Below are 11370 nucleotides of genomic sequence, written 5' to 3'. Positions count from 1 at the left end.
GAGAAACACTGACAATACCTTTTTAAAATCCTCACTGAGGAATATGTCGGGGAGGAGATATTGTAACACCTTATAAAACCCTTTTTGAGGTTGTTCCATAAAGGAGATATGATATATGTAGATTGTATATTGACGAACCCCCCCCCCCTCCCCCCGAGTCCTACGTCAGGTAGCCTTAGCTCCGTAGGTGTATTCGGGGATTGTGCAACGACCCCAGAGGTTTTGCGATGACCTCGTACATCATCATCATCATCATATACATTGCACCTACTTTATTGTGTTTATGTTGTGTTGTATTGACATGTTGACTTGTCATCTTTGTATTTGTCTTACCTTCCTTTACATGTATTAGATGATCTTGTATCTATATGTTCTCTCTTATTCTACTTATATGTGACATAATATGTACTTGTGTTCTATATCTTGGTGTGTTGTTATAATATATGTGATATACATTAGAACTGTTAGTGCAAGCGGTGTGGGCTACCGTTGTAGGATATTTTTTGATTACAGGTGACTTGCCCTTAGTGTATATTTTGGATACTTTATTTACTACTTTGTTTGGTCGGCCTATGATACCTACTGAGTACTAGTGGATTGTACTCATGCCTATTGTGCCCTTTAGGTGCAGGTCCTAGCTTGAGTGCGCCTCAGCTTGATTGACTCGGGCGATTGTTGGAACTTCAAGGTAGCGGTTGGATATTCATGCATTCGTAGTTCACCTCACCTCTATTTTTCTATAGTAGTATGTCTTTATTAGTATTCAAAGATAGTTATTATTTCTTTGTGGTTATTTTTGTGATGCATTTGACTCTTGGATTGTATTAGTAGTTCTTACACAATTGACACCTAGTTTGGGGATTGATTGGTATTTTGAATAAGTTCTTTCCACATTATTATGATTACTTATATGGTTTAGCTTCATTCTAGAAGCCTTACCGTGAGATATTTTTGTCTTTTCTTCTTTTTGTATCAATTTGGGTGATAGGCTTACTTGACAAGGTACGCCGCGATAAGTGCCATCATGACCCTCATTTTTGGATTGTGACAAATTGGTATCAGAGCAGCTAGGTTTCAATAGTCTCAATGGTGTAAGAACGGGATGTCTAATAGAGTCTCACAAATCAGTACGTAGACGTCCGTATCTATCTTCGAGAGGCTATAGGATATTTTTAGAAACTTCCCTCTTTTCATTCTTCATCTTGCGAAGTTCTTTCATACCCTGTGTTTTGATTTGTGTTTCACTTTTCCTATGCGAATGGAGTTGCTTATGCTACTATCAGTTGAGAGACGCTGTGAGGAATTAGTGGATATCATTTGTCGGTTGTAGGCTTGTTGATGCTCTTGGGTTGTCATGGGATCAGTTTGTTGATGCCTTTCTGGAGAGATTTATGTCTTTCAGTTTAAGAGATCGTATGCGGGATGAGTTTGATTATTTAGAGCAGGGCTCCATGATAGTTGTTGAGTATGAGGCATGCTTCCATCCCCTGTCCAGATATTCCTATAATAGTATTTCCGCCGAGTTTGAGTAGATATGATGTTTGTAAAAGGTTTAAATGTCTCTCTTTAGTTGGCTACATCTCAATGATTGTGATTAGGGATTTATCTTAGAATATTGTGGATCATGCTAAGACGACTGAGGGTATTCTTAGTGCATCTCAAGGAGGCGCCAAGAGGGTGCATCATTTTGGTAAGTTTAGGAGTCAAACTTTTCGAGGCAGAGATTTTAGAGGTTCTCATGGATTTCATGGTAGGCCAGTGCAGCTGAATTTATAGAGTTCAGCTGGTGGATCTTCTAGTTCAACAGTTCAGGGTGGCTGTTCGAGCTCAGTTGTACTTTCTCTTATTGAGACTGGTCGTAGAGGTGGCTATGTGTGTGATGAGATTGGCCATGTAGCCAAAGACAGTTCTTGTCGTGTGTTTAGAGTTACTTTTATTTCAGCTGTGAGAGGTAGGGGTTCTACCAAATGTGCAATAGGTAGATATGGTAGAGCCCGTGTTGGTAGTCATGGGGCTACTCAGCCAGTTAGTAGTCGTGGATAGTGTTATGCTATACCAACCAAACCTGAGGCAGAGGCTTCTGATATTTTGACTACAGGTATCATCCTCATTTGTTTCAGACCTGCATCTGTATTATTTGATCCCGAACTGACTTTCTCCTATGCATCTGTGTATTTTGATTCGGGTTCTGATTCTGTTACTAAGCCTCTTTCCATGTCTATTCGTATATCTACCTCGGTAGGTGATTCTTTAGTGGTGGATCGGATGTATCGATCTTGTGTTGTGACTTTTGACAGGCTTGAGACTTTGATAGACTTGCTTGTATTAGACATGGTCAATTTTGAAGCTCTTGTGGGTATGGATTAGTTGACTTCTTCTCATGGCATCCTAAATTATTATGTCAAGACTGTGACTTTAGAATTGTCGGGTGTGCCAATGTAACGCCCCAAATTTAGTACTTTCTTGATTAATTTTTCAAAATCCCAAAAATCTTAGGGCATGATTTTAAATCCAAATTTTACTCCTTTCACTTGAATAATATTTTTATCTTATAATTACTAATCTTTCATCAATTTAACCTTCAAAACAAATCTGATTCTTGATTTTAACCCGGATTTCAAAGATTTTACCCGATAAAGCTCAAAAATGATTTTTCTTCGATTTGAACCCCGTTTTTGTCTCAATTTAACTTGAGTTTTCATCTGTAGGTTCCTAAAAATATGGGGGAACATGTTTTTGAAGTAAATTTTCAATTTTACAGGAAATTCAATTTAGGGGTCCGTTTTTACCCCAAATCAAAAGTAGTCAATATGGGTGTCATTGGTTTTATCTTGACGCGTAGATTTCATATTTGATATTTTTAGTGGAGTTAGGGATTGTTCGTAAAAAGTAAGATCGCGGGTTTAAGTGTAGTGGATCGATTTTGACGTTCGAGGTAGGTTATGTCTTAACTCTTTCAGACTGAGCTGGATTGTAAATGATGATACAAAATGCATGTTAAGGGTGGGAACTAATCATGAAAAATGGCTATTTATGTGTTGTGCCCGTGTGGTGGCCTATATGTGATGTAATTGTTGAAATTGAGTTATTATGTGATATGTGTGATCGTGTGGGGTCCTATGTGATATTAATAGCCTTGAATACATGTGAATAATTGTATTGTGTTGTTAAGATGCTTAATATGGTACTATTGATGTATTATGATTACATTCATGCTTTATTTGGCATATGAGACATGTGAAAATTCGTAGATGAAACTGAAATAATGAGTGGATATTGGATCACATGTTTGTGAAAATATATCATTGTGGTTGGTTGTGAAAATAATCATTGTGATTGGTTGTGAGCATTACATCATCATATCATACTCATTCATGAAACATTGGTACCACTGTGGCAACATCTGAGAAACACTGGCAACAGCTTTTTAAAACCCTCCCGGAGGAATGTGTCTGGGAAGAATGTTGTAACACCTTATAAAACCCTTTCCGAGGGATGTTTCAGAAAGGATATATGAGATATGTGAATTGTATACGGGTTGATGAACCCCCCATGAGTCCTATGTTGGGAAGCCTTAGCTCCGTAGGTGTATTCGGGGATTGTGCAACGACCCCAGAGGTTTTGCGATGACCTCGTACATCATCTTCATCATCATATACATTGTACTTACTTTATTGGGTTTATGTTGTGTTGTATTGCCATGTTGACTTGTCATCTATGTATTTGTCTTACCTTTCTTTACATGTATTTGATGATCTTGTATTTACATATTCTCTCTTATTTTATTTATATGTGACATAATGTATACTTGTGTTCTATATCTTGGTGTGTTGTTGTAATGTATATGATATACATTAAAACTGTTAGTGCAACCGGTGTGGGCTACCGTTGTAGGATATTTTTTGATTGCAGGTGACGTTCCCTTCGTGTATATTTGTATGTTTTATTTACTACTTTGCTTGGTCGGCTTATCATACCTACTGAGTACTAGTGGACTGTACTCATGCCTACTGCGCCCTTTTGGTGCAGGTCCTAGCTCGAGTGTGCCTCAACTTGATTGACTCGGGCGATTGTTGGAGCTTCCAAGGTAGCGGTTGGACATTCATGCGTTCGAAGTTCACCTCTATCTTTCTATAGTAGTTATGTCTTTATTAGTATTCAGAGATAGTTATTATTCCTTTATGGTTATTTTTTCGATGTATTTGACTCTTGGATTGTTTTAGTTGTTCTTACACTATTGAAATCTTATTTTGGGCATGATTGGTATTTTGGATAAGTTCTTTCCGCATTGTTATGATTACTTATATGGTTCGGCTTTGTTCTAGTAGCCTTACCATGGGATATTTCTATCTTTTCTTCTTTTTATATCAATTTGGGTGATAGGCTTACTTGTCAAGGTACGCGCGACAAGTGCCATCATAAACCTCATTTTTGGGTCATGACACGGATATGATCTTAGGAATAATAATCTGTAGAACTCCACACGAGTTGGCATTATCATAGTCTCATTATATTTAAAAGGTACTTGACAAATTCAAGTATCTGAAATTTGTTATTGCTAAGACTCCATCCGATGTGAGCTTTGCATTTCAAAAGAATGAAGGTGAAAGTGACTCACAGTTGGACTACGCAAGAGTGCTGGGATATTTAATGTATATCATGAACTGTACACGACCAGACATAGGATGTGATTTTAGTAAATTGAGTCTATACACGAGTAATTCCAATAAAACTTATTGGATGGCAATGAAAAGAGTTTTGGGGTATCTTAAATACACTTAAGACTATGTTTTGCATTATAGTAAATATCCAACAGTAATTAAAGGATATAGTGATGCAAATTGGATCATCAGATCGAATGAAGTAAGATCCACGAGTGGATATGTATTTACTTAAGGGGGAGGAGCAGTCTCTTGAAAATCGTCCAAATAGACATGTATTGGTCGCTCTACAATGGAATCTAAATTTATCGAATTAGATAAAGCTGATGAAGAAGCTGAATGGCTCTGGAATTTTTTGGAAGATATTCTTTATTGGACCAAACCATTGGATCCATTATGTATGCACTATGTTAGCCAAACAGTGATAAGTAGGGCAGAGAGCATGGAGTATAACGGTAAATCTCGTCATATAAGACGGAGATATAATACTGTTATAGAACTTCTCTCTAGTGAAATTATCACTCTAGACTATGTTAAGTCATAGGATTATGTGTCAGATCCACTTACAAAAGGCCTATCTAGAGAAGAAGTTGAGAGAACATCGAAGGAAATGGGTTTACGGCCTAGGACAAGTCAGCATGACAGTAACTCTACCTAGCAGACTGCAGATCCCAAGATCTAGGTTCAAGGAGATCAAACAAAGTTGTGACTGACGGTTCAACATTGTCAATATACCCAATCCATTCTCATGATAAAACAATGTTTAGTAAACAAGGAAAAGGCTTATGGTGTGAAGCTTTTTTAATGATTATCTAAATTTGGAAAATTTAATCAAATAGTTTAATCTATAGGATTGAACGTCTAGAAATCACTTATATGAGGGTGAAGTGGAAGCCGCTTCAGGGAGAATTTTAGTAAAGGTCTATTTTCTACGCTTTCATGAAACCAGTACGTATTCCTGGCTACAACAAACAAAACCTTGAGAACCATAAATGTTAAAAGGCTGGTTGTGTGACATGTGTTATCTAGGTGTACACTAAAGTTTGACGGTTCAAAGATATCAAATCTACCGATTGACCGAGTGCATCCGATGCAAGTTCACTATGAAAAATTCAAAAGGAAACCCATTTATCCAGATGCAATCAGTCTTTGCTTGCTGATCACATACTTGTTTGTAATTTTTATAAAGAATACTCATTCCCTATTTATGTGGGAGATTGTTGGGTTCAACAAGATGTGTGAATAGAAAATGGAGGGAGTTCTTGGAGGGAAAGTAAGCTTACACTTAAAAGGAAAGTCTACTTCTCCCATATTAGTGGGAGAAAATAACTTTATTGTGTTTTTATAAAGAAACCCTTCTTCAAGTGGATAGTGAGGCAAGAACCAAGAGGTACCTCGCGTCGTCGATGTCATCGCTCGCTCAGTTAGGCTTTGGCTTCGGATTTGTCAAATGATCGATCGATGAGATTAATTTTTTAGGCAAAGTTTATTTGAAAATTAAAAAAACAAGTAAATTTTTTTAATCCAAAAATTGAACAAAAAATATTTTCTCCTTGAACATACATGAACATGCATGCAGAAACACAGAAACGCACCTCGAAATGGGCGCAAACCTTCTAGGAAATGACACACTATTTCGAAAAAGGGGTAACTATTCGGTCGAACATGATTGTTCAGAAAAAGACACACTGTTTTGGAATGAACAGACATAACTGTTCCGAAGTGATACAACTTTTCATAAGCCATTGCTTCCTTTTCGAAGGGGCACTTGATGGCTATAAATACCTTAACTTTTTTCTCAGGTATGTACAAAATTTTTCAATATTGAAAACACTCTTCTACTTCCAAAAAACTCTTTGTGATCATTAGTCATTGAGTTTGTTCGAAGAATCTGAAGATTTGAGGTACTGCTACATTCAAATTGTGAGCCATTTTATCCTGAGAGAAAAAATTCTACAATCTCGGATACTTGAGGGGGATTAATTTCTTAAGGACACTCTGTGGAATTGGAGGATTTGGTTCTATTTCTACTTTATCTTATTTCTTTGAAATAAACATATTTCTTTGATAGTTCATGTTGAACTTATGTTGAAGGTGTTAAACTTCAGTGTGTTCTCAAAATTGTCTTGAACTTAAAGTGAAGTGAATCATACAGATTATGTACCCAAAACAACAGAAATAAGATGGGTTATATTAAAAATAAATTTGATATCAGCTTTACATCATGTATGATTGATAGTATAAATTAGTCTCGAGATAAATTTATACCATCAACCAAACATGATATAAATTTTATTCATATAATATCTCAAATTTATTCATAAAATATCTCATCTTATACCTCCTATCAAATGATTCGTAAGGATAAAAACTATATAATTATTAGCTAATGAGAAGAGTTATAGATGACAATCGAGAAATTTCAAATAGTACATAGATCAATTTATTTTCCCTTCTTCAAAGTCTAAACTCCTTTTTTTTTACTTTATTTATTTAATTGTAGGTGAACCCATTTGAACTTCTCTTATTTCTCAATCTTCACATTGGCTAGACATTATTTAGAAAGAGAGATTTATAGTAATAACAAAGAAAAAATAGATATAAAATGACAAATTTTCTTTGGGTGAACATCATTTTTCCTCATTAATTTTGTCTAAAAATTCAAAGTCCCTCCTCAATTTTAAACAATAATTATATTTTTCCCTTTATCCTAATTAAAATTTTAAAATATTTATTGTACTCTCTCATCATCAGCTCTCTTTCTTACTTCTTTAAAATCATTATGCTTTTATTTTTTTAAATTTTTTATAAAAAGATGAGTATTATCTTCTGGGCCAAAAAAGTGAAAAGTACTAATTAAATATATAAGTTAATGATGATATATAATGAAGTAAATTATCTTAACAAGGATATTATTTTTATTAATAATAATAAAAACTCTAACATTTATTTTACAAGAGAAAATAATAAGTAATATTAACTTTATAAACATATTTCAATGCAGAAATACACAATAATGATTAAAAATAAGGCTGAATTTTTAAAAGTTATATTTATTTAGAAAATTATAATGTATGTAATACTCTATTAATGACAATCACAACTTATTTATTAATAATAGCGTTTCTTATTACTTGACTCGCATACTAAAACAAGTTGTTTTAATTTACTTGTCCAATTTATGAAATCAAGAGAATTATATTATATATTTTTTTTTACTCTTAGTATTAAGTAACTACATAAAGTAGTAGTATAGACAAATTTAATGTTTCAAAGTATCATTAAGAAGGTTAATTAATAAAATTGTAACGATCTAAAAAGTTGATGAAATATGTGAAATTTATGATTTTATGTGATTTAATTATTTTACCCCTTTCCGTAGTTGTATTGTGATATTTCTAGGGTGTGAGAGTGATTGTCATAATTTTTGATGCATTTTGATACCATTTATGTGATATTGTGGTTTTGATTGTTTTGAGAGCCTTATTTTAGACTTGAGAGGATATATTTTGATCCGTGCGATGGATGGCCGAACGGACTATACCAGCAGCTTCGAAATATCAATTTTAGGCTAGGTAAACCTTTGATTCGGGTCCCGGTGTGCCTGAGATCATTTCGACCTATTGATCAAAAAGTTGAAAAATTGAAAATATGGGTGTGCGACCAACGTTTGATCGAAACGACCTTGGATGGAAAATCCGAATTTCCAATAGATCTGTAATATCAATTTTATGGTGTCACCATGTTTGGTATGATTTTAAAGCTTTTAAATCTCATTTCGATACTCGATTTGAAAAATTGTGATTTCGGATTTCGGGGGTCATCTTTGTAAAAAAAAAAAAAAATTTTGAAAATCTAATATCACCATCGCATCCGGAACATTGAATTTAGTATGGTTGTATAGTTCGTTTGCATGTATCAGACTCCGAACGAATCCCGGGCACCCCGTCGAAGTCCGAATTGAAAAAAAAATAGTTTTTTTGCAAAAGCTATGCAGAAAAATCTGCACTATTTATACCAGTTTTTTAGTCTATTTTGCTCATTTTTTATCTTGTCTCTTGTGAGTTAAACCCTAAAATAGTATTAGAGTTTAAAAGTGAAGCTTGTGGGAGCTTGAGAAGCTAGATTAAACACCTATCTCTTGATTTTATAACGGATTTAAGGTAAGAATTCACCATTTTTTTAGTAATTTCTTGATAAATTTTTTAAAACCCCCAAAATTGTAGGGTTTGATTTTAAACTTCACTTTCACTCCTTTACACTTGAATAATGTTTTTATCTTATAATTACTAGGTTTTCATCAATTTGACCATCAAACCAACTTCGATTCTTGATTTTAACCTGAATTTCAAAGATTTTACCCGATAAAGCTCAAAAATAGTTTTTTTTATTTGAACCTCGTTTTTACTCGATTTAACTTATATTTTCAATTGTAGGTTTCTAAAAATATGGGGAACATGTTTTTGAAGTAAAGATTTGATTTTGCCCTTCTTTCTTTAAAATTCATTTCGAGGGTCCGTTTTGACCCCGAACCAAAAGTAGTCAATATGGGTATCATTGATTTTATTTTGATGCGTAGATTTCATATTGGATATTTTTAGTGGAGTTCGAAATCATTCGTGAAAATTAAGATTGTGGGTTCGAAGTATGGCGGATCGGTTTCGACTTTTGAGGTAGGTTATGGCTTAACTCTTTCAGCTTGGTTGGGTAGTAAATGATGATATAAAATACATGTTAAGGGTGGGAACTAATCATGAAAAATGACTATTTATGTGTTGTACCCGTGTGGGGGCCTATATGTGATATAATTATCGAAATTGAGTTATTATGCGATATCTGTGACCGTGTGGGGTCTTATGTGATATTAATAGCCTTGAATACATATGAATAATCGTATTGTGCTGTTAAGATGCTTAAATGGTATCATTGGTGTATTGTGATTATATTCATACTTTATTTGGCATATGAGACATGTGAAAATTCGTGGATGAAACTTAAATAATGAGTGGATATTGGCTCATATGGTTGTGGAAATATATCATTGTCGTTGATGTGAAAATACTTATTGTGATTGGTTGTGAACATTACATCTTCATATCATACTCATTCATGAAATATTGGTACCACCTGATAATGCTCAACTTACACATCAACTTAGTGCAAGGCGATCGTCGTCAATATATTTACCCAACTTTGGAGTCGGGGCCAAATCCATGAGGAATAATGTGAGTGGCGATTAAACTAATTTGAAACTATGGCTACAAGTTAAATTCAAACAAATGATACGAAAAGATAAAATGGGGGTTTTTAATGATTGAACAAAAGTTATTAACTCTTCAATTCGCCTTAGAACTCAAAGCTTAAACTGCAATATTTCAAATCAATGATATTGAGAAACTAGAGTTGTGATCACTATGATTAGTAATCCTCCATTGAATAATAGTTATAGTACTGGATTCTCATGACTTGTGAAAAACACCAAATTATCAGTTTCGACAGTCCATCTAAGTGTTTCTCAACCTACCTAGATATTGAACTCCCTAATTCTCTCGAACTTAGGAAAATATTCTATTCATACTGATTTTATTTCGAGTTGATTAATCTTGTTACAGCATTAATCATTAGATGGGAACTTAACCTTCCCAAATTCTCGTTGATAATTCACTACCATTAGTTTATTTCTCAGTTCGAGCAAATCAACATAAGGCGAGATCTATTGTTTGCAACCAACAAAAAATAATTAATACAAAAGAATTATGAAGATGCTCCCACAATCACTCGAACCCTAACCAACTATTAAGACAATACAGGAGTAATCATAGATCCCACAACCCTAGTTGTGGATTTTAGTTCCACATGAAAGAGAAAGCGATAACAATAACTGAATTCATAATTCAAAGTGATTAAACTTAAAAAAGATGTAGTCAGAAATTGATTCTCTTCCCAAATTCAAGAAGAATATCCCACAACTAAATAAAAGAATTAAAAATTGAAATCCAAGTTTAGAGACCAAAGAAAAGTAAAGTAGTCTTTGAAATAAGCTCAAGATATTCCACCTTTTTCAATGAAACCCTAAAAAGCTGCTATTTATATCCGTAACTTAAGAAAAATTCAAAATTAAAAATTCATATTTTTCTCCTTAGCTGACAACATGTCTGACGGCTTATCAGAGATCTAATAGCTTATCAGACCATGACATCAAACATAATTCCCATTTCTTGCCTTCTGCTTATGTGTGATGATATGTCTGACGGCTTATCAGAGTTCTGATAGCTTATCAGAACATGTCGTCAGGCATGCTTTAAATTTTTGCCTTCTGCTTTTGAGTGACGGCATTCATGATGGCTTATCAGACATCTGATGGCTTATCAGGGGATGTCGTCAGCTCCTCCTCCAAGTTTGATGATTTCTGCCTTAGTTTGACGGCAACTCCTGATGGCTTATCAGGGCTTTGATGACATATTAGACAATGTCGTCACTTCTTTACTTCAAATCTCATGTACTGCCTTAGGCTGACGTCATTCTCGATGGCTTATCAGAATTGTGACGACTTATCAGAGATATCGTCACACTTCTGCTCCAACTTCCTCACACTGTCTACAGCTGACAATGACTCTGATAACTTATGACAAATTTGAAGACTTATCAGACAAGTCGTCGACTACACTTTCATGGCCACTTGTTCCAAATTCACCTCTTTTGCTCTTAC

The sequence above is a fragment of the Capsicum annuum genome, chromosome 4, assembly GCF_002878395.1.
Source record: "Capsicum annuum cultivar UCD-10X-F1 chromosome 4, UCD10Xv1.1, whole genome shotgun sequence".
In the NCBI taxonomy this organism is placed as follows: domain Eukaryota; kingdom Viridiplantae; phylum Streptophyta; class Magnoliopsida; order Solanales; family Solanaceae; genus Capsicum; species Capsicum annuum.
The sequence above is the reverse complement of the archived record's forward strand: the minus strand, read 5'-3'. Positions refer to the sequence as shown.